The sequence below is a fragment of the Artemia sp. Qi Xiang Cuo genome, chromosome 15 (assembly GCF_049724085.1).
Source record: "Artemia sp. Qi Xiang Cuo chromosome 15, ASM4972408v1, whole genome shotgun sequence".
Classification (NCBI taxonomy): domain Eukaryota; kingdom Metazoa; phylum Arthropoda; class Branchiopoda; order Anostraca; family Artemiidae; genus Artemia; species Artemia sp. Qi Xiang Cuo.
Window position 1 is genome coordinate 24900160 of NC_142808.1, and position 25099 is coordinate 24925258.

The window sequence follows — 25099 nt, forward strand, 5'->3', positions numbered from 1 at the left end:
AGACTAGGAATAAGTGAAGATGAAGAGGTGACGTTGGGTAATGAAAAGATTGATCAGGTGGGCAGGTTCACTTACCCTGGTAGTATTATTAGTAAAGATGGTGGGAGCAGTGAAGATATCAAAAGTAGAGTAGTCAAGGCTCAGGGTGATTCTTCACAGTTAAAAAAAGTTTGGACGAATAGGAAGATAAGTCTGCAAACCAAGATTAGAATATTAGAAGCTGCAGTGATGACAGTGGTCAAATATGGCTCTGAAGCATGGACGCTCCGAAAAGCGGACTAAGTTTTGCTGGGTATTTTTTTCAGAAGGTGTGTGAAGACTGATTCGGGCATACGGCTAAGTAACCGGCTGCCAAATTACAAGCAATGCGAACTTCGTCGCTCGGCGTCGTGAGCTAGGGCCATAGTGAAAGAGAGATCGAGGGGCTAGGGACCATTGCGTGAATAAAAAATAAAATATCGTTGATAACTGTTATCTCTAGCTAACAGTCTAGTGCTAAACAGAAAGCAGGTCGTCCCCGTCTGGGGTGGGAGGACGTCATAAAGAAAGATTTAAATGAAATGGTAATTTCTTTGGTGGGTGTAAAAAGGAAAGCTTTGAACAGATCGGGGTGGAGGAGGAGCGTGCGTAGCTTTGTTTGCCTTAGGCGGCTTGGTACTGCGGTGAGTTTTTAGTTGTAGTAGTAGTAGTATTCATTTGTATTATTACTTGTTGTGTGTTTTGCTATGATTGTTTATTTAATTTCTGTTCGTTTTGGGTTTCTTTTATTCTCTAATAGTAATTTCTGGTCGTTTTGAGTTTGAATTTTATCAGGTATTTGTATCTGCTGGAAAGTTTTTTTTAATTAATATTAAAAAAAAGATTACCTTAACAAGTATCAACCAGTTCGTGGTAACGAACTATAAGTAAGGAGCGGCCTGGCTCAATACTAACCGAAACTTTAACAAATGGAATTTTAATACCAATAGATATATCAAAAGAATATTATGCTAATTCCCAATTTATAAGTTTCATTAAGTTTAGTCTTACCCATTAAAGGCTACGAGCCTGAAAAAATTTGCCTGATTATTGAAAAAAGGTGTAAACACCCCCTAAAAGTCGCAGAATCTTAATGAAGATCATACCATCAGATTCAGCGTATCAGAAAAACCTACTGTAGAGGTTTCAAGCTCTTATCTGCAAAAATGTTCAATTTTGTTTGTTTTTTGCCAGAAGAAAGATCACGGATGCTTGTGTATTTGTTGTTTTTTTTTTTTTTTTTTTTTTTTTTTTTTTTTTTTTTTTTTTTTTTCAGAGGTGATCGGTTCGACCCAGTGGTCCTTGAGTTTCACAAAGGGGCTCATTTGAACGGAAATTTAAAGTTCTATTGCCCTTTATAGGTGACCAAAAAGATTGTAGGGCAACTAAGCCCCCTACCCTACCCTTTTTTCCCTAAAATCGTCTGATTAAAATTTTGAGATAGGCATTTTGTTTATCATAATTGAAATACCAAATAATTATGCCTTTGGATGCAACTTGAACCCCCTCCCACACACACGCACACAGTCCCAGGTAAAAGATCTTTAAGTTATAAAGTTTCTCCATTTTCTACGCATAGTATTTGTTATTGGGAAGTATTTATACATTTTCGTATGGGGAGAATTTTCTGCTGTTTTTTTTTCACAAGGGAACTTTCCATGTGGAGGGAGGTTTCCAGGGGATGAACTTATCAGGGGAAATTATACACTCGGGGAATTGCCAGAATTCATAAATAAAATTATTTTTATATGTCTTGCTTTCTCTTTTCCGTCTCAATTTTGCGCGTGGAGTTGTTAAGGGTAATTGTCAGGAGCAAATATTCACCGAGATTAAATTACCTAGAGGACATTTCCGTGGGGAGGGAGATTTCTCCTTGGAGGTGGGGCCAGATTTCCTGACATTATTTAGGAAACGATCAGAAATTAAACAAAAAACAAGTTTCTTCTACAGAAAGTAAGGAGCAACATTAAAGTTTAAAACGAACAGAAATTATTACGTATATGAAAGGGGCTGCCCCTCCTCAACACATCGGTCTTTACGCTAAAGTTTGAATTTTTTCCAAATTCCATATGAAGGACTCCTGAAACACAAGGTCGTTTAATTAGAACAAGAGGAAGTTTCTTGAAAAGTACTAAAAAAAAACTTTAGAGTAAAGAGCGAGGTGTTGAGGAGGGGACAATATCGAAATGATTTCTGTTCGTTTTAAGTTTTAATGTTGCTCCTTACTTTCAGTTGAAAAATCTTGTTTTCTTCATAATAAAATAGGCTTACTGAATTGTAACTCTGTATTGACATCGGAAAACTTGGATTACAGCCGAAGTAGTGTACAGCTCGTAGTAACAAAATGTAAGCAAGGAGCGACGTATGCCAATAGCAACCAAATCTCTAAAAAACAGAGTCTGTGCAACAATACATAAGGAACAACAACAAAAAAACAACTAATTGTTCATGAAAATCCAAATAGGCAATATTCAATAAGTTTAAAACTGCCTTCTCAATTTAATAGCAAAACAAATTTATAATTTAGAAAGAGGAGGAAATACCCCCAAAAAGGGAGCCAACTTGAACGAAAATCGCACGAACAAAGCCACCTTGTCCCAGAGCTTTGTACCGGAGGTCTTAGAATATCGGGGGATGGCTCATCCTAATGAAGTGTCACTCCCAAAAGCAAAACGAGATGGTAGTGTAATTCAGATCCCTCCCACACTTTTTCCAACCCCAGGTCTATCTGGGCAAAACAGGGCGTTGCTACAAAATTTCAATTCAATTTCATTTTGATTAGAAGGGCTGAAACCTTTATAAACTGTTCAAGAAGGTAGTGCAACGCGTACAGCAAGGGCCCAAAGCTGTGAGCAATTTCTCACTTCAGAGTCAATGCACCAGCACTGACTTAGTAAGGAGCCATGTACCTCCTATGCATACTGAAAATTTCTAATAGAAGGCGAAGTTGAAGAAAAATATGGAAAAAACTCATTCTGTTAAAATTAAAATTTCTAGGACCCTCTTTGATTGTCTGACATTAGAAGGCAACCAACCTTCATCCCATCCCATTTTCTCCCCCAGGTACCCCCTTAGTCCCCGATCCTCAGCCCCTTAACCCCCGATTCTCAGCCCCTTAACCCCCACCCCGGGAGGGTTTTGAGTGAGGGAGATGGACCTAAAAGTTGAATTTGGGGAAAACTCAGAGGTAGTTCGAAATACAATATGTATATTCTCGTTATAAAAACTAGTATCTCTGCAATATCTCAGGTACAGCTTGGGGGATGTAATTAGAACTTTCAGGAATGGCAGACAGCAATAGAGTCTCAAAAATGAGCCTGAAATGCTTTGTCTCCTATTCACCCAAGTATTTTTTCACTATAAAACGATCTTAAACTTCAGAATCATTTCACGGTTAACAGCAAATTAAATCCAAAAGCCCTATGTGTCACAAGATCATTAAATAGAGTAGCTATTTTTTAATCAGGACTCAGAGAGCAAGTCAGATTCTTTAGGGTCTTTTGAGGGCAAGTAGCCCTCAAATTCCGACTTGGAGGAGGGGACAAAGGGGAAAAAGGCTGAACTTTTTTTTCTCCAACTCACCTAAAAGTTGGCTGTATAATCTCCTCCGAGACTAGAATTTACTCGATGAAGCAACGATTTCATTTGTTCTATTGAAGACACTATGTCTATCAAGATTATCAAAATTTTCACAGTGCACCTGCAATATATCGGGAATAACCTCGGGGATCTAGTTAAAATCTTCAGGGATACTGGGGGAAGTGTATCTCGGACTTTGACTTGGGGGAGGTACGGAGGTAAATCAAAAGACTCTAATTGTGTCAAGGTTGCCCATATAGCATATATGCCATATCTTGGGAACGGCTTGTGTGGATCAAGTTGAAACTGTTAGAGTGTTTAGGGGGGAGAGTAAGCAAGGTTCAAATTTTGCAAATCTCGGAACGGGTAGGGTGTTCCAGCAATTGTATTGTCTTCGATACACCGAAAAAATTTTCCACTACAGGTTCCTATAAAAAACATTCACAGTGAAAAAAAAAACAACGTAAATTCGAAGGCCCTATTTGTACCTACGTTATTAAAACAGTGTATGGACAATGTCTTGAGAACAACTTTTGGAATAGAGTTAAACTTCTACGAAGTTTTGGCAGGGGGCAAGAAGACATTTAAATTTAATTTGGGGCAGTTGTAAGAAGAGAGGAGACTAAAAATGATTTGTCTCTAAACCATCTAAAAGGTTTCGTCCTATAAGTTTCTATAGCAAGTGCGAAGTCCCTATGGGACTTTGAATTCATTCGTGGTTTTGAACCAGGCAAATCAAGAAGACTATATGTACCCAGACTATCAAAATAGCGTAAAGGCAAAAGTCCAAGAATGGCTTGGGAGGATTGAGTTAAAATTTTGGGAAGTATTTGAAAAGACAAGTGAGCCTCAAATTTTGACTTGGAGAGACCAAGTACCAAAATTTGAATTTTGTCTCAGATCCTGTTAAACCTTTAATCTACGAGCAGTTGCGTCGTTAACGGGGGGCAAGGGGGCAGTTCCCCCAACAAAATTTGGTAAAACTATAATGGTAAAACTATAATTTATTAAGTAGCTTTAAAACTGCTGCTCCTCTTAAGTGTCAAATTTGCACTTTACTTTGAGCAGAAATTCTTTTTTATTTAATTCACACTCGTTTTTATCATAAGGAAAACGAGAAAAATAGGCGTCCTATACGCTTCATAATATGTTCCACGTTAATATTTTCCAAATATATTGCCTTTGAAACCTTATCATCAAGTAAAAATGCGAGCCTAGTTAATTGCAAAATTGAAAAATGTTCTATGGTTCGTGTTTCGCCACATTTGCCCAGGTCAATTTTTTCCCTGATATTGAAGGTACTTTTACATCCTAAAACCTGTCAGTTCAAGATTCTCTTGTTTTAAAACTTTCAAGAGTGGGAATGAATGCACCCTCTACATCTACAAATAGGCCAGAAATGGAATCATTGAAGAATAAGAATGTAGATATACAGTGAATGTAATTTCCTGAATGAAAAAAAAATCATTGAAAAAAATAAGACTTAGTACTTTTTATAATGATATTCGTATCATCAAACAGTTCGTGGTAACGAACTGTAAGTAGGAGCGACCCGGCTCAATGGTAACCGAAACTGTAGAAAACGGAATTTTGATACCAATAGATACATCAAAAGAATCAAATTTTAATGCTGATTTCAAATATATAAGTTTAGTCCTACATATCAAAAGTTACGAACCTGAGAAAATTTGGTTGATTTTAGAAGAAAGAAAAAAAGGCCCCCTAAAAGCTATAGAACCTCAATGAAAATCATACCATCGTATTCAGCGTATCAGAGAACCCTACTGTGAAGGTTTCAAGCTCTTATCTACAAAAATGTGGAATTTTGCATTTTTTGCCAGAAGAAAGATCACGGGTGCGTGTTTATTTGTTTGTTTGTTTGTTTTTTTCCCCCAGGGGTGATCGTACCGACCCAGTGGTCCTAGAGTATCGTAGGAGGGCTCATTCGAACGGAAATTAAAAGTTATAGTGCATATTTTAAGTGACCTAAAAATGGAGGGCAACTAGGCCTCCTCCAACGCTCATTTTTTTCCCAAAGTCACCCAATCAAAATTTTGAGATAGCAATTTTGTTCAGCATGGTCGAAAATATGATAACTATGTCTTTTAGGATGACTTAATCCTCCGAAGTCCCTGGGGGGAGGGCTGAAAGTTATGAACTTTACCCAATGTTAACATATAGTATTGGCTATTGGGAAGTATACAGACGTTTTCAGAGGGGATTTTTTCTGGTAGTGGAGGGGGGAGTGGGTTGGGGGTTATGTGGGAGGATCTTACCATGAAAGAAGTTTTCATGGGAGAAAGGACATAGCTATGAAGAGGGCGCCGGATTTCCCAGCATTATTTAAAAAAAGATCAGAAATTATATATAAAAAAACAAGTTTTTTAACTGAAAGTAAGAAGCAACATCAAAACTTAAAACAACAGAAAACATTACGTATATGATTGGGTTCATCCCCTAGTCAATACCTCGTTCTTGAAGCCAAAGATTATTTAGTACTTTCATAAGAGCTATTTATTCTAATTAACGGAATTTGTGATTAACGTGTCATTTTTAAAGAATTGGAACAAAATTCGAACTTTAGCTTAAAGAGCAAGGTATTGACTAGGGGGAGAACCCTCTAATATACGTATTAAAAATATAAGAATATAGAGGTTCGTTACGTAAGTTAATTCGTAAGTTACGTATATTTATTACTAATAAAAACGTTCGTAAATAAAATTAAACAGGTTTCGAGAAAGCCATTTAACCAAATAAAAGTAAAATTAATATTTATTTTTTTTTTTAATTATTCATGTACGGTGAGCCAAAATCAAAACCTGCATTAATTCAAAAACGTTCAAAAAGTTAAATAAAAAAAAACAAGTTTTTTAAACTGAAAGCAAGGAGCGAAATTTAAAACTTTAAACGAACAGAAATTTATTCCGTATATGAAAGGGGCTGTCCCCTCCTCAACGCCTCGCTCTTTACGATAAAGTTTTACTTTCTCACAACTCTATTTTTGTTAAACAATAAAACACTTTAGCGTAAAGAGCAAGGCGTTGAGGAGGGGACAGCCCCTTTCATATACGGAATAATTTCTGTTCGTTTTAAGTTTTAATGTCGCTCCTTACTTTCAGTTTAAAAAACTTGTTTTTTTTATTTAATAACTAGATAGGTCGAATCGGTTGTAGTTTTGTCATGGAATTTGGTAGAGGGGGATCCGCTCCAGGAATTATTTCATTGTTTTAATTTTTTCCCCCAGTATTTAGTTGAAACTCTAACTCTCTTATTTGTCATTGAAATGCCTATTAAGTGTTGATAACGTCCTATTCCTTACTTTTTGGTTTTAAAATAACCCACAAAAGTAGGATTGCCTCTATGTACAATACTATGCTAACTTCTCCCTATTTTTCTTTTCTAAATATTTCTTTTAACCAACTCCAAAAAAAGAACTGATATAGATATGCTGAGAATTATGACTGAAATTAGTCGCATTTCACACAAGGCCAGCGCTACTTGTGGGACATTTATCTCTACATCAGCGTTCTCTACAAAATGTCTGCTGAGAATAGAACAAAGGGAATTAAACAAAATATGGGTACCTACATGCTATAGGGCCTAGGTTAAGTTCTTCATCTAAGTAGAACCTGTTTCTCTGACTAATCCTACTGAAACATCACAAACTGTTTAAATCTTAAAACGAGTGAAACTTAAATCTCATAAATAAATCTTAAAACGATTGAAACTTACATTTAATATGCAAATCAAGCTTGAAACGAACAAAATCACTACAAACAAGAGTTTGAGTTTTGGTTCCTTCTCTCACTGTAAAAGTCTAAAACCTACTGCGTCCTTGGCGCTTTACTGAAAACTACAAGTGTCTTGAACAGTCTTGGAAAGTACAAATAAAATCAAGCTAAATGTTTGTTATAATGCTATTAATTGATGAAAAATCATTAGTTCAAGATCTTATCTCACTGTAATTGTATGTTTATTTTCAATGTCTTAATAACTTGAAAAGAAAATATGTGTAATATAATTCGATTTCAATGGAACACCAATGAAGCAGTAGGCTTTAGACTTTTAAAGAGGGAGGAAACATCCCCTACAAGTGAAAGAATTTTAATGAAAATCCCACCGTCGGATTCAGCGTATCAGAAAACTCCATTACATAGGTTTCAAGCTCATATCTGCAAAAATCTGCAACTATAACTGCAACGTATTTTTGCCAGAAGAAAAATATACGAATATAGAAGCTCGTTACGTAAGTTTATTAGTAAATTACATCAGAACTAAATTTAGAGACAGCCATTTAGCAAAAGAAGAGTAAAATTTTTTGGCAAATTTTGTTTACTTGTTCAAAGACGGTGAGCCGAAATAAAAGATGCATTAACTAAAAAATGATCAGAAATTAAATAAAAAAAACAATTTTTTTAAAATGAAAGGAAGGAGCGACTTTAAAACTTAAAACGAACAGAAATTATTCCGTATATGAAAGGGGCTGTCCCCTCCTCAACGCCTCGCTCTTTACGCTAAAGTTTAACTCTGTCTCACACCTTTATTTTTTAAAACAATAAAAGACTTTAGCGTAAAGAGCGAGGCGTTGAGGATGGGACAGCCCCTTTCATATACGAAATAATTTCTGTTCGTTTTAAGATTTAATGTCGCTCCTTATTTTCAGTTTAAAAAACCTTGTTTTTTTTAATACTGTTAGGAAAGGAGGCAGTATCCAACTCTTGTTTGTAGTGAAGCTATATTTGTCTTTGAACAGTCTTGGAAAGGACTATTAAAATAAAACCGAGTATTCGATATAATCATATTAATTATTGAAATCTCATCAGTTCAAAACTTAATTTTACTGTAATTCTTATGTTTATTTTTAATGTTGCAATAAGTGCAAAAGAAAATATTTGTAATTCAATTCGTTTTCAGTAAGACGCCAATGACGCAGTAGGTTTTCTACTTTTACAATGAGAGAAGGAGGCAGAACCCAAACTCTTGTTTGCAGTGATTTTCGCTTGTTTCAAGCTTGATTTGCATATTCAATTTAAGTTTTACTCGTTTTAAGATTTATTTATGAGATTTTTATTTATTCATTTTCATTAATATTAGTACCTATTGTATGTTTGTTTGCTATGATTGTTGGTTGAATGTTTGTTCGTTTTTAGCTTCATTTATACATAATCAACAAAGTATGTTTGCTTGCTTTCAACTTGAGTCACATGTTTAATTAATACTTCATTCGTTTTATCGTTGGCTTGCTCATTCATGTTACTATCTTTTGTGTGTTTTTTTGCTATGAACGTTTATTTAATTTCTACTCGTTTTGGGTTTCATCTATTCTTTAGTAGTAATTTCTGGTCGTCTTGACTTTGAGTTGTAGTAGGTTTCTATTTCTTAAGATCTTAAGTTTAATAGGGCCTTTATTTTTCTTTAAAAAACCTCTTTTTCGGAAAGTTTTTTCTTTTAATTAATTTATGTTCGTTTTTTATTGTCAAAGTTTCAAGTTTTTCAAAATTCCCTATTTCAAAAAAATTAATCATTTCAAAATGAATTAACAGTCTTGGAAAGAACTAATAAAATTAAACTGAATATTCGATATATAATAATTGCTGAAAGCTGAGAAGGCCATGCAGAGAAGGCCAGAAGTAAGTTTTTTTAGTGTGAGTGTGGGTTGGACTTATCTAATTTTCAAACTATTTTCAAAACCCTTGCATAAGAGCCTTACACGCCCCAGGACAAAACATACACCACTTGCCCCGGGCTCTAGAGGGTTTTGTTGACCCTGGTGTTTTCGTTATCTGATATTTTGACCTATTTTAACAAAATGGCTATATCAAAAATTCGATCAGATGCATTTGGGGTAAAATGGGCAGAAGGGTTAGTTGCCGTCCGGTCCCTTTTGACTCTTAAAAAATAAACTAGAACTTTCAATTTCCAATAGAATGAGCCCCCGATGAAGTTTAAACGGTAATTCCTTCCACGGAAAGTCTTATAGCCTCAGGGCACTATTCAAAACACTCGTCCCTGGGTTCTGGGGGGCAGTGTAAATCTCTGAGTTCTTATTATGTGATCTTTGGTCTATTTTGAGTAAAATAAAAATCTCAAAAATCCAATCGGATGCATTTTGGGTAAAAAGGGAAGAAAGGTTAGTTGCCCTCCGGTCCCTTTTGACTCTTAAAAAAGAAACAAGAACTTTCAATTTCCAATAGAATAGCCCCCCGATGAATTTTAAACGGTAATTCCTTCCACGGAAAACTTTATAGCCTCAGGGCACAATTCAAAACACTTATCTATGGGTTATGGGGGGCTGTGTAAATCTCTGAGTTCTTATTATGTGATCTTTGGTCTATTTTGAACAAAATAAAAATCTCAAAAATTCGATTCTACGCATTTGGGGAAAAGACGGTTGGTTTGGGGGGAGGAGGCTCGTTGGCATCAGATTACGCTTGACTCTCAAAGAGGGAACTAGAACTTTCGATTTCTAGTCATTTGAGTCCCCTTCGAAATTCGTCTTTTCCATAAAACCTTATATGCCCCTGTGCATACGTTACAATCCTTCCTCCGGGCTCTGGGGTGAGGGGTTATCTCAACCCCGAAGTTTTTTATCTAATCGTTGGACTATTACAGACGAAATCGGTATCTCTAAATTTTGATTAATTGTGTTTGGGGAAAAGAGGGTGTGTGTGATGGGGGGGGGCCTATACCATCTGCTCACTTTTTTAGTTGCCATCGGTTCGCTTTTTTCTCTTAAAAGTGATCTAGAACTTTGAATTTCTAATCATTTGAGTCCCATCCGAAGTTTATACGACCACCTCTTCTATAAAACCTTATATGCCCCCGGGGCACAAGTTACAACCCTTAGTTCCCCGGATTTCTGGGGGGAGGTATTTTGATTCCGAAGTTTTTTTTTATCTGATCGTTGGACCATTTCAAATAAATATATATCTCAAATTGATCGGATGCATTTAAGGAACCCATCCGAAGTTTATACGACCACCTCTTCCATAAAACCTTTTATGCCCCCGGGGCACAAAATACAACCTTTAGTTCCCCTGATTTCTGGGGGGAGGTATTTTGATTCCGAAGTTTTTTTTATCTGATCGTTGGACCATTTCAAATAAATATATATCTCAAATTGATCGGATACATTTAAGGATAAGAGGGTATATGTGGGGTCGGGGGAGGGGGGTAGATACCCTCCAGTTTACTTTTCAAATAAAATGAGCTACTTCTAAAGTTTATGTGACCATCCTTTACATAAGAACCTTATATACCCCCGGGGCATAACTTACAACACTTGCCTCTGGGCTCTTGGGGTTGTGTCAACCCCGGAGTTTTTGTTATCTGATGATGGCTGTCTCAAAATTTTCATCGCATTGGTTTGGGAAAAAAGAGATTGGGGGTGCTATTTTACCTCCGATATTTTTTGACTCTTAAAAAGTGAACTAGAATTTTCAATTTCCAATCATATGAGGCCCCTCTAAAGGTAACACCAGTAGCCCTTCCATAAAGAAACCATATTTGCACCAAGGGCATGACTTACAACGCATACCCCTGAGGGTTTGTTTCGATCCCTGAGTTTTGTTATCTCATCTTTGAACTATTAAAAAAAAATTATCGGATGCGTTCGGGGAAAAAAGGACGGGGTCTATTTGCCCTCCGGTCAATTTTGACTCCTAAAAAGGGCAGGATAATTTCCGATTTTCGATCGAATGAGCCCCCTCCGAAGTTACGACCATCAATTCGATATTTAGTGCCTCTGGGGAAAAACATAAATATTGGAGTCTTATGGCCTTAGGGTTGGTGGGGGAAGGCTAATTGCCATCAGATCACTTTTGACTATAAAAAATGGAACTAGAAGTTCTAATTTCTAATCTTTTGAGTCCCCTTTGAAGTTTATACGGTCTCCTCTTCCATAAGAACTTTATATGCCATCGGCCATAAGTTACAGCCCTTTCCTCGGGTTTCGGGGGAGGCAGGCTGTGTTGACTTTTGTTATCTGATTCTTGGACTATTTCAAACAAAATGACTATTTCAGATCAAGTGTTGCTTCATCGAATGAGAAGTCTTGGAATAAATGGAGTTTCTCTAAGATGGTTTGAGAGCTATTTTTAAGGTAGTTCCCTTTCAGTCGTTTTAAATCATGTAGTCTCATCGTCTTTTCCTGTGAAGTGTGGTGTACACCAGGGCCCTGTGCTGGGGCATTTACATTATCCAGTCTACGTGGACATGTTGCGCTTTTATCTACAGAATCTATATATTACTTCATTTACGGATGGGATATCGCTAACAGTATTTGCAAAATCAGTCGATGATTTAATAGCAAACGCTAATAATGCTCTCAAAAGACGGGATGTGTCTACGAGTTTGAGTTTGATGTGCGTGAATCTAAAGAAGACGTTTTTACAGACATTCTGTAGAGTGGGGGATTCTGTTGATGTAAGTGGTAAAGTCATATTGTGTGAAAAGCATGTTGTACAAGTTAAATCACAACGGTACCTTGGCATCCATATTGATTCTGATCTTTCGTGGAAGCAATATAGCGGCATTATTTCCGCCTAAATTGCACTTGGGATTGGGATTGTCAGAAGACTGAAGCATATTCTGCCGGAATGTACTCTTTGCACGATATATTTTGCAGTAGTCCACCCGTATATATCATGGATGTTTAGTTTGGAGCAGAAATTTTTATGACGGAGTAGGCTTTAGACTTTTACAGTTAGGAAAGAGGGACAGTATCCAACTCTTGTTTGTATTGAAGCTATATTTATCTTGAATAGTCTCGGAAAAGACTAATAAAATTAATCTGAATATTTAAAGACTGAAGCATATTTTGCCGGAACGTACTTTTCGCACGATATATTTTGCAATAATCCATCTGCATTTATCATATGGATGTTTGGTTTGGAGAAGCAGTTTTAGTTATTTACAAGCGTGCGCAAATTCTACAAAATAAAGCAGCAAGGATAATTGGGAAGTACGTGAAAAATATGAAAGATACCAGTGCATGCTTTAAGTATCTAAGGCTGCTCAATGTTGGCAGATAAGGGACTATCAAGCGGCGATGTTTGGGTTTAATTGGGTGCATAATCTAGTCCTGGAAACTTTTAATGAGTTTTACTGTTTCAGAAGTTCTGTTCATGAGTATCATACAAGAAGATATGATTACGTGGTTATGGATATTGAAAATAGTGTGAGATCTGGTTTTACTTTGAAGTATCCTGGCCGTTCTGTGTGGAATTAAATAAAAAAAACAAGTTTTTTTTAACTGAAAGTAAGGAGCAACATTAAAACTTAAAACGAACTGAAATTACAGAAAAAGGGGCTGTCCCCTCCTCAACCCCTCGCTCTTTACGGTAAAGTTTTTTATTGTTTTAAAAAAAGAGTTGTGAGAAAGAGTCAAACTTTAGTGTAAAGAGCGAGGTGTTGAGGAGGGGACAGCCCCTTTCATATACGGAATAATTTCTGTTCGTTTTAAGTTTTAATGTCACTCCTTACCTTCAGTTAAAAAAAGTCGTTTTTTATTTAATTTCTGAACGTTTTTTAATTAATGCAGGTTTTGATTTTGGCTCACCGTACATGAATAATTAAAACGAAATTTGCGTATTAATTTTACTTTTTTTGGTTAAATAGCTTTCTTGAAAGTTGTTTAATTTTATTTACAAACGTTTTTATTAGTAATTAATTAAAAAAACTTTCCGAAAAATAAGTTTTTAAAAGAAAAGTAAATGCCATTTTAAACTTAATATCAGTAGATACAAATACATGTTAAAATTCAAATTCCAAACGACCAGAAATTACTATTAAAGAATAAATGAAACCCAAACGAACAGAAATTAAATAAAAAATCATAGCAAAAAGAAACAACAAGTAATAATAAAAATGAATAAATAGATCTTAAAGCAAGTAATGCTTAGATTGAACATGAAAATCAAGCTTAAAACGAAAAAAATATTTTTCTATTGAAGTATAAATGAAACTTAAAAGAACAGAAATTAAATAAACAATCAATGCAAACAAACATACAACAGATATTAATGTAAATGAATAATTAAGTCTTAAAACGAGTGAAACTTAAATTGAATATGCAAATCAAGCTTGAAACGAACAAAAATCACCACAAACAAGAGTTTGGGTCTCGCCTCCTTCTCTCACTGTAAAAGTCTAAAACCTACTGCGTCATTGGCGATTTACTGAAAACCGATTTTATGACAGATATTTTCTTTTGTACTTAATATTGAAAATAAACATTAAAATTATAGGAAAATTTTGAACTGATGAGCTTTCAGCAATTAATATATCACAATCATAATATTAATACATTAAATATTCAGTTTTATTTAATAGTTCTTTCTAAACTTGTTCAAGGCGAATATAGTTTCCCTAAAAACAAGAGTCTGGATATTGCTCCCTTCCTTATCTGTAAATAAAAACCAAAAGCTTACTGCGTCATTGGCGCTTACCTGAAAACGAATTATACTACAAATATTTTCTTTTCCAATTCTTACAGCATTGAAAATAAAAATAAAATTACAGTGAAATAAATTCTTGAACTGATGGATTTTTCAACAATTGATATCATTATACATCAAATCTTCAATTTGATGTTAATACTTTCCAAGACTGTTCAAGACGCTTAAGAAAGAAGAAAGGGAAACTGAATAATGGGAGTTAGATATTAGACTGTAGACCTAGGAAATTACACAGCGCTAGTGATGGAAATCCTATAAAAGAACGGGAAATCCAGCAAACAAGATGGAAATCATATAAGGATTTTAAAATCCAACATGTCAAGAAATTGAAAATTCAATTCGGGTATGGGAATTCAACATTATTGTATCCCAACAAATTAAAATTCAATAATGATCATGAAATTCCAAAATGGTCTCCAATATTCAATTTCCGATGTTGAAATTCCAATTTTGTTGTTGATAAACATTACAAACGATTTTTGTTGAATCTCAAACAATTTTTTTACAATGTAGAACAGAAAGTAGCGTTTTTTTTACCATTTTGAGGCACATAGTTTCAATTTTACCCCAAAGACGCCAAAGTTGTCATTGATTGACAATCCTGATATAGCCAATTAATTAAGGAATAATCCAGTTGCAGAGAAAGTAATGCCAAACGGTGACATATTTGTTCCTGAAAAGTCACATAGTCTAGTCCATATAAGGTAAATTGTAAATATAAATATTCATCATTTTAATGCTTGATTTAACTAAGTTGCTTCAACTGAAACTTTCCACGGAGATGGAATGGGATTTCCCGGCCTGTTTTGAAAACCGATCAGATAATGAAAAAGTAAGCTTTTTTTAAACTGAAAATAAGGAGCAACATAAGAACTTATAACGAACAGAGTATATTCGGTATATAAGGAGGGAGTCCCCCTCTCTAAGGGTCATTTTTTGCAATGGAGCAAGGGCACAGATCCCCCAGGATTTCCCTCTTGACCCAATTTTTGCCCCCCCTCTCGCCCCAGCTTAAATTGAGTTTCTTCAAAGATCTTGTCAAAACTAGGATATAAAAAGTAATAATAATAGTATTAATAATTTATTCATAACACACTATACAGGAAGAATAATACAAGCATATGCCTGCATAAAACAAGCATCCACAGAGACGGTTCAGTTTACCATGGTGTACCTTTGCCTTTATGGTAGGCTACTATATGACTCATCTTCAATTTTCACTGTCATTTTCATTTTATTTAGGAAAATTGGCTCTAACCCCTTCCCCCCAGGATTTTCAACAAATTACGCAACTGTTCCTCTCTACTACTCACTCCTTACTTTCAGTTGAAAAAAATTTGTTTTTATAAAAAAAAAAGTTTAAGAGAATCTACACTGATATACAAATGACTTGGCCATGCATTTACTTTAACCTACTTGTAGTTGCAACATAACGGAGTATGACAAGATTATTTTTACAAAATAGTGCATTAAAGAAACTTCTATTTGCAAGTCTTCCCTTTCAACATCTTTGGTGACCTGGTAGAAAGAAAGGGTTCGATAAAAACGTGGCGCAAAGCAATGATATTTCACTAGCTGTATTCAAGTTCAGTTAATTTGAAGAAAAAGTTAATAAATTAAAATCTAAAACAGGTGAAAGACAAATTACCATAGACATGCAGATTTGAATCGCTATTAGTTTTCACTCATGTATAAATAATTGCAATGATATATAATATTTAGACCACAATTTTTATTATTAGTAGAACCAAAAAGACCTTTTTTTCCCACTGTCTTATTGAACATTATACCTAAAATTTTCATCTTGTTTTCTTTGGACAAAAAATAGACGTACATAGAGAATTTAATCATCATATTGATCGTCTTCAGCCGATAGATGAGTTTAAACGAAAGTCCTATCCTTACATGGTATACCAAATAAATACATTACAGAAATTATTTCTATGTACAAGAAGACTTAACACTACAGCGTTTAAGGTAAAAACTGAGGTTAGTAGTTGGTTTCATATTGAAGCTGTAGTGAATCATGGCTGCTGTGTTTCATCCCCATCTATATGGGTCATCTTGATGGAATTTTTCCTGAGGAACACACCAAAGGCTGTGAAATACCATGAAATCAAATGGGAAAGAAAAGCTATCATAGACTTGGACTATACTGATGATTTGAGGGTCTTGGATGAAAATGTTAGCAAAGCTGAATGATTTTTTGAACGTTCTGGGAGTTCAGGGCATAAGAACAGACTTAAACCTTAATGTTAAGAAGACTAAATCGCTGAGATTAGAAATAAGTAAAGGTGAAGAGGTAATTTTGGGTAGCGAGAAGATTAATTAAGTGGAAAGCTTCACTCACCTGGGTAAAAATAATTTTTAAAGCGTATGGGTACATTGGAGATTTTAAAAGTAGGATAGCCAAGGCCTAGGATGTTTTTTCACAGTTGAAAAATGTATGCTAGAATAGGAAGATAAGTTTACTACTGCTACTAGCAACTCACCGCAGCACCAAGCCGCCTGAGGCCAACACAGCTAAGCACGCCCCTCCTCTATTTCAGTCTATTAAAAGCCTCCCTTTTTTATACTCTCGGATACATGGGATAAAATTGACAAAATACAAGTATCAGAGTGAATAAATGCTTTATCGACATCATTTGTCGGGTATATTGGATAAAATTGACAAAATCTAAGTATCAGATTGATTATTTTCTATATCAACATCCATTTATCGAATACATGGGATAAAATTGACAAAAGCTAAGTGTCAGAGTGAATATTTTTTTTATCATCATCTTTTGTCAGATACATCAAATGTAATTGAAAAAATCTAAATATCAGAGTGAATAAATGCTTTATCAGCATCCTTTGTCGGATATCTCAGATAAAATCTAAGTATCAGAGTGATTAAATTCTATATCAACATCCACATCTCGGATACATGGGATAAAATGGGCAAAATCCAAGTATCAGAGTGAATAATTTTTTTATCAACATCTTTTATCAGTTACAACGAATGTAATTAACAAAATCAAAATCTAAGTATTATGAAAAAATTGTAAGTAAGTAACAAACTCTTTCTTAAATTCACCTCTAGGATACACAATACAGAAATTTAATTCAGGAAATTATGAAAAAATTGTAAAAATTCTTTATTAACATTCTTTATCGATTGAATTCACTTCCATCAACATCCTTTGTCAGATACATGGAATAAAATTGACAAAATGTAAAAATCAGAGTAAATAAATACTTTATCAGCATCCCTTATCGGATATGACGGATAACATTGACAAAAGCTAAGTATCAGAGTGATTAAAATCTAAGTATCAGAGTGATAAAATTCCATATCAACATCTCTTTCTCGGATACATGGGATAAAACTGACAAAATCTAAGTATCAGAGTGAATAAATGCTTTATCAACATCATTTGTTGGGTATATTGGATAAAATTGACAAAATCTAAGTAACAGATTGATTAAATTCTATATCAACATCCATTTCTAGAATACATGGAATAAAATTGACAAAAGCTAAGTGTCAGAGTGAATAATTTTTTTTATCAACATCTTTTGTCAGATACAACGAATATAATTATCAAAATATAAATATCAGAGTGAATAAATGCTTTATCAGCATCCTTTGTCGGATATGTTGGATAAAATTGACAAAATCTAAGTGTCAGAGTGAATAAATTTTTTTTATCAACATCTTTTGTCAGATACATCAAATTTAATTGACAAAATCTAAGAATCAGAGTGAATAAATGCTTTATCAGCATCTTTTTTCGGATATCTCGGATAAAATCCAAGTAATAGAGTGATTAAATTCTATATCAACATCCATTTCTCGGATACATGGGATAAAATGGACAAAATCTAAGTATCAGAGTGAATAATTTTTTTTATCAACATCTTTTATCAGTTACAACGAATGTAATTAACAAAATCAAAATCTAAGTATTATGAAAAAATTGTAAGTAAGTAACAAACTCTTTCTTAAATTCACCTCTAGGATACACAATACAGAAATTTAAATCGGAAAATTATGAAAAAAATTGAACAAATTCTTTATTAACATTCTTTATCTATTGAATTCACTTCTATCAACATATTTTGTCAGATACATGAAAAAAAATTGAGAAAATTTAAATATCGGAGTGAATAAATACTTTTTCAGCATCCTTTATCAGATATTTTGGATAACATTGACAAAAGCTAAGTATCAGAGTGATTAAAATCTAAGTAACAGAGTAATTAAATTCCATATCAACATCCCTTTCTCGAATACATGGGATAAAACTGACAAAATCTAAGTATCAGAGTGAATAAATGCTTTATCATCATCATTTGTCGGGTATATTGGATGAAATAGACAAAATCTAAGTATCAGATTGATTAAATTCTATATCGACATCCATTTCTCGAATAAATGGAATAAAATTGACAAAAGCTAAGTGCCAGAGTGAATAATTTTTTTTATCAACATCTTTTGTCAGATACAACGAATATAATTGACAAAATCTAAATATCAGAGTGAATAAATGCTTTATCAGCATCCTTTGTCGGATATGTTGGATAAAATTGACAAAATCTAAGTGTCAGAGTGAATAAATGTTTTTTATCAACATCTGTACCATGATATATTTAAAATACAGGATTCTTTCCTTCTAAAGATGATTCGGGCAGAAATTAAACGTCCCCTAATTGAGTTCAAATACCGCTTCCAAGAGTCTAAATTCTTAATCAGCAAAAAGAGAAACTGCATTTTAGCTTCAGTCAAATAACGACGCTAGTCGTTCGAATTTCGCTAAGATAATTAGTAGCAAAAAAAAATGCTATGCACAATATTTCTAAGGAAGTTTAAATGGCAAAAACTGTGTGAACGCCTGAATCATCTGAAATATCTTATAGAGATTATTGGACGAGGATTCGCGTCCTTGGGCCACGTGAGCCAATGGCAAGCCAGTCCTTACAGCGCAGGACGAAAGAACTGCGTTTGGAAGTGAGGTAGATATGTTTTTTAATTTTAATCATAAGTCAGATCTGAAAGGATTAGTACATCAGACCTAGGGAGACCCAGACAAAATCCTTATATTTTTGTCACCGTTACTGTCATCGAAGTGATCCGTTCCTGTGCAACTCAGTATGTAAGTTCAGTAAACCTATTGTCTTTTTTATCTGTGTTTATTTCATTTATATGTCTGCGTCTAGTTTAATAATAGGTAATTGGTTCGTAAGTCTCCAAGGTAAATGCTCCCAAGGGAATCTGATCTGCAGATAGCTCGAGAAGAAGATGCCACATTTTTTCATCCCTAGAAACACCCATAGTCGTTATCGCCACAGCTTAGAAAAATGTTTCTAACCCCTGTTAGCCTATAAGAATTCGTATCTCTTTAATCAGATCTGATCGTGCTGTGGAGACAAAGCTCTGAAACAGAATTTATAGTTCAATAAATCTTAATTACGATTAACTCATTACATAACAAATGGCGCGAGTCGGAAATTGGAGGAAAACTTCAAACTAATTAGGCTATTAAAACTTTGTAATTTAAATTTAATTATTGGAAAGATACAGACATATAAGAAAAATGATTAGGCCTATAACCGCTAGGCTACGATAGGAAACCCCTTATATCTCATAGGAGATAATAGAGGCCCCCAAAATAGGTTAATAATAAATTTATTTTAAGTTAATAAAAACGCAAACAAAAAAAAAAGTCTGAAGATTTAGAAGAAAAATTAATAGTGCAGAAATTGGTCGCGAAAAATATAGAAATAGCGAAATCTATCCCGGAGTACAATGGTCAATCAGATATTGACGAATTTAATACCCAATTGACCCAGTTTGTACAACTAACAAAAACAGACGTTGGAGCGTTAAAAGACATGCTTCTACTACAATTAAAAGGCCAGGCCTTAACTTTTCTAAAACAGATCGAACAGATCATAGGCAATAACGCCAACTTGCCAATAAATACGGTTGACGACTTGTTAAAAGCATTCAAAGATATGTTCATAGACACCATTTTTACAAACAAATTAAAACACGGAGCAAAGAACTTTAATTTTTCATAAGAAATATGAAAATATCCTGATAATTTAGAGATTTCGGATGAGGTAAAATACGTCCGGGGTCCAGGTCAACTATATGAGAATGCATTGCTAAATATAATTTAGCATGGGCTACCCCCAAAACTAAATAGGTTGGTAATATCCAAAAACATTCAGACGCTGGATCTTGCAGTTCAGGAAGTAGAACGATTAAACGAAGTTGATAAAATGGTTGCTAATCATAGTAATGCAAAAATAAATAGCCTAGGCGACTCAAACGCGAATCTAATCTTCAAGGGCGATCAGGCATCCCCCAATTTCTTTTCAAGGGATAACTCCCCAGTGGCACAAAGAAACAAAACGCCAGAACCCGCTAGGCAGAAAACAGTACGTTTTCAGCCCATTAACCCTACGATAATAAGATGCTATAATTGTAATAGGGTTGGCCACATAGCGAGAGAGTGCCACTATGTCCCCAATCCCATACCAAGAAATGCTGTCGGTAATACGCAAAATTACGGCAACAATTTGTTCGGAAGAACAAATTTTAGCACCGGTCGTGCAATAGGCTATAGCCAGGGGGATTGCGCCAATCAGTACCTTATAATGCGTACCAAGCAAATTTGTATAACCCTCCCCCCCAACAGGCAAATTAATTACCGGTTTGAAAACCCAAATACTCGCCAAGGCCAATATAATGCGAGAATACAATATAGAAATCATGAAAATTTGCCGATGAGAAATGAAAATTTTGCAAGCCAACGGCACTGGCAGTCAGCGCCAGCATACAGCACTGACACGAGACATCCACGTTACCATAATAATACATGGAGAAGACAGACAGACGTAAATCAATTAAATATGCCTACGGCAACTAATACGTCTGAATGTCTAATAAAGGCGCCGAAAAATGAAATAAATTCTCAGGGAAACGCTTCAGGCCACTCAGAAACATAAATTGGACCGAGAGGGTGCCAGGAATATTTAATAGGTCCAAGACAATATTAGTGCCTTCCTGTAGTGATATTAATAACAAGTTACCTATATTTAATGATTTTTGTGTAGAAAATGTTTATTTTAAGGCTTTGATTGACTCAGGTGCAACAATCAGTATCATAAACTCTTGCGTATTCAATATGTTGCCTCTTCACATTAAACGACAGAGGAACCCTAATAATCCCAATTTAACAAGCGTGACAGGTCATAAGTTAAATGCAAAAGGGTCAATTTGGCTAAACTTAAAAAGAGACAATAGAACGTTCATGACAAATTTTATTATATGTGATAATTTCCCATATGAAGCTATTATAGGGGCAAATTTTCTAAGGTCTAATAGAATACTATTAGACGTAGCCAACGAGAGGCTTGTCTACCCAGCTAAGGCAGGGGAAGAAATTTATACCTTAAGAAATCGTAACAGAGGTTACGAAGACAACATAACAGTAAACAAAATCTCTAGTGGTATAATGTCGAAGTATTATGTACCTCATGTCTCGCAAAGACATGGCATAATTGGAAATTTGTTCAATTAACCTGAGAGATATTGCAGAAATGAAGTAAATTTAAATAATACCAGTATAGAATCTGCGAAAATAAAAATAGGAGATATGCGACAGTACAGGTCAAACGAAATTAACAAAATAGTGGAATTGTGGAAAAATATAAAAAAACCCAACGTGACGCCACAAGATGCCGCAATGGCGCAGCATAGTGCCAGTATGAATCTAATAAATAACGAAAATAAAGAGAAATATTACGGATTCGCGATAAGGAAAACAAAAGTCCCTCCCAAAACGATGCAAAAAATTCAAATATCACAGATAATCGAGCCAGTAATTAGCAAATCAGAAATATGGTTTGCGACACCGTCTGAAATACCTGAAAATCTGTTATGCGAGGAACAGATTATATCTTATGACAAAGGGGAAGGTTTTATTTGGGTAACCAATAACCATGAAAATGATACAATTACAATTAAAAAGGGGACGTGTTTAGTTCAAATCCAGGTTTTAACAGAAAATGATTTAAATACATGGGAAAATTCTAAAAGAAACCTAGTTAACGGTATTAAAGCTTCAAATAACGAATATCCTTTAACTAATTCGCAATTTTTAAACAAATTAAAAATGTATCATATTACGTATATGTAGCTTAATAAAAATCTATGTTAATTATTTTGTATTTTTAAGTTATTTTCTTCTGAATATTAAATTTACGTCGGTCTAGTCCCATTTTAACAGCATTAAATTTTAACGACCGGTGATCGTGTAGAAAAACAGCCATATGGCGTACCATATAAGCACAAAGAGTGATTAAAAAATAAAATCCATGGCTTAGAAAAAAACGAAATTATACGCTCAAGTTTAAGTCCGTATAGTGCACCAGTGATCTTAGTACCAAACAAGAACGGAGATTTTAGACTCGTAGTAGATTATGGGGTTCTCAATAAACAAGTAGTTAGCAATACATTTCCTCTACTAAGAATAGACGAAATTCTTGACTCAATTTCAGGTAAAAAATAAATGTTTACCTCTTTGGACCTTACCCAAGGCTACCACCAGGTGAAAACAGCCGAAAAGGATGTTCATAAGACTGCATTTTCAGCATCTAAATATGGATTATATGAATACTTGAGGGTACCATATGGAATTAAAACAACTTCAAGCACACCATGTAGACCCCTATTGCACCTTTTAAGAGGATTAAAGAATATAATTCATTTTGTTGATGATATTATATGTGTGGGGGAAAACACTGTACAACACTTAGCAACGTTAGATAAGGTGTTCGAGAGGTTTAGACAAGGCAATTTAAAATACCGGCCTGAGAAAGTAAATTTATTTCAATCTAAAATTTAATTTTTAGGAGTAGTAGTAACCCAGGGAGAGATATCCCCAGACCCTGATAAAATAAGATGTGTTGTAAACCTCAAGCCCCCCCAAAACTATAAAAGAATTAAGAGGAATCTTAGGCCTTACTGGCTACTTTAGGAACTTTCGTACGCAATTATGCCCAAATTGCGAAACCCCTCACGGAATTAACCAAAGGAAACTCCCATAATGTTACCTGGTCCCAGGAAGCTCAAACTTCCCTAGACCGACTCAAAAAGGCACTCACTTCTGAACCAATATTAGCACTCCCTGATTTTGAAAATGGAAGATTTGGGGTTACAACGGATGCTAGTTCAAAAGGCATTGGCGCAATTCTCTCGCAAATAATCCCGGTAGAAAGCCCCAATCCTCTTGAGAGAACGCCTAAACAAAAACAAATAGAAACAGTTACATGCTATTCAAGTAAAACTTTATCAAAAGTTGAAAGCAGTTATTCCGACACAAACTTAGAATTGCTATATATTATCTGCCACTCGGACAACTTTAGACATTATTTAATTGGTAGAAAATTTATACTACGGTCAGACCATAAAAGCTTGGACTACATGCACACATTTAAAAACCCAACGGGCATTCTATCTAGATGGATTATGAAATCCCAAGACCTAGATTATGAATTTGAACATTTAAAGGGAAAACAAAACGCAGCTTACGACTTTTTAAGTAGGTACCCAGAAAATATTTCATCGGAAGCTGAAGAAAATGAGGTCGACGCCATAATTGCTAAGAGCAATCATGGATGTAAGAAAAACAAAGTCAAAGACGCAGTAAAAGAAAATAAGATTAACTATTGTCCCTTGTCTTTGGAAAATATAAAAAGAAATAAAAAAAAGGACGAAATGTGTGTAGCACTAATTGATTATTTTGTGAATGATGAGGCGTTACCGGATAAATTCAAAACTCTTAAAAAAGAGATAGACAATTTTTACTATGATCTTGATGAAGAAATACTGTGTAGAATTGTGACTGCTGAGACAAATAGAAACCAAACCTCGATAATACCTGTGTTACCACAAAACCACTAAAACAATACTTTTACGCACAATCTGCACTGACAAAACTTAAAGAATTTGTAAGTACATGCGAAGCATGTAACTTGAGAAAAATCCCCCCAGCTTATCCAAATCCTCCAAAGGGAACGGTCCCGGTAGCAAAGTACCCCTTCGATATTATCTCATTTGACCTATACGGTGCAAGTGGAGGCTTACCTGTTTATAGCAGAGGTCATACTTGCATTATTTCGGTCATAGATCATTTTTCAGGATTTACTTTCACAAAAGCATTAAAAAATCAAGGTGCTAATGCCACAAGTAGGGCATTAACAAAATTATTTTTACAATTTGGCATTTCTAATAACATTTTGAGTGACAACGGGAGCAATTTTGTTTCGAAAGTAACAAAAGACTTGATGATTTTTCTTAATATAGAGAAAATGGTGACAGCGCCGTACCATCCACAAGCTAATGGCAAAATAGAAAACAGGCATAAGATATTTTCGAACGTTATAAGTATTTATACGATAGACAACAGGAGCGACTGGGATAAATTCTTACCTTATTTTACCAACGTAATCAACACTACTTATTACGAAGCAACCAAAGACAATCCATTTCATTCACTTTTCGGTCGTGATTTTAGAATCCCATATGATGAGATTATTGAATCTTGGCAGTATTATAATAACTCAGAAGATTATAAACAAGAATTCATAAATATAATGAGGAAAACTTATAAAATAGTTAGGCAAGAGCTGGAAAAATGTAAAACAAACCAAGAGCTTAGAAACCAGCCCAAAGTCAAGGGGAATATAGATTGCAAAATAGGAGACTTCGTTTACCTAAAGAACGAGGCGAAAACGGAAGGAAAAAAACTTTCCAACAAATATTTTGGACCGTATAGAATAGTCAAAAAGTACGATAACGAATATACCTTTAAAATGGAAAACCCCGATAGTGGAAGAACTTACAAGGCGCATGTTAGCCGAATAAAAAGAGCCAAATTTCCAGAGAGATGGGTATCACATCCCTCTTCTACTGATTCGTCAGATTTAGAAAATGAGCCCCCTAGGTCAAGATTGGCAGAGCTAAAACCCTTTAATTTCAAGCAAGACTA

At 34.7% G+C, this 25099-nt stretch overlaps 1 long non-coding RNA gene across 4 annotated transcripts in view; it reads right to left on the minus strand.

The window, feature by feature from the left end:
* The window catches only part of LOC148943482 (uncharacterized), a 160209-nt gene that overhangs the window by 73359 nt on the left and 61751 nt on the right, over positions 1 to 25099 (minus strand). For 3 of the 4 annotated variants that reach the window (XR_016142974.1, XR_016142977.1, XR_016142973.1), the window contains one exon: positions 2290 to 2403. The exons of the other annotated variant lie outside the window; for it this stretch is intronic. This is a non-coding gene — a long non-coding RNA (uncharacterized LOC148943482). The remainder of the gene's footprint in view (positions 1 to 2289; positions 2404 to 25099) is intronic. 4 annotated transcript variants of the gene reach the window in all.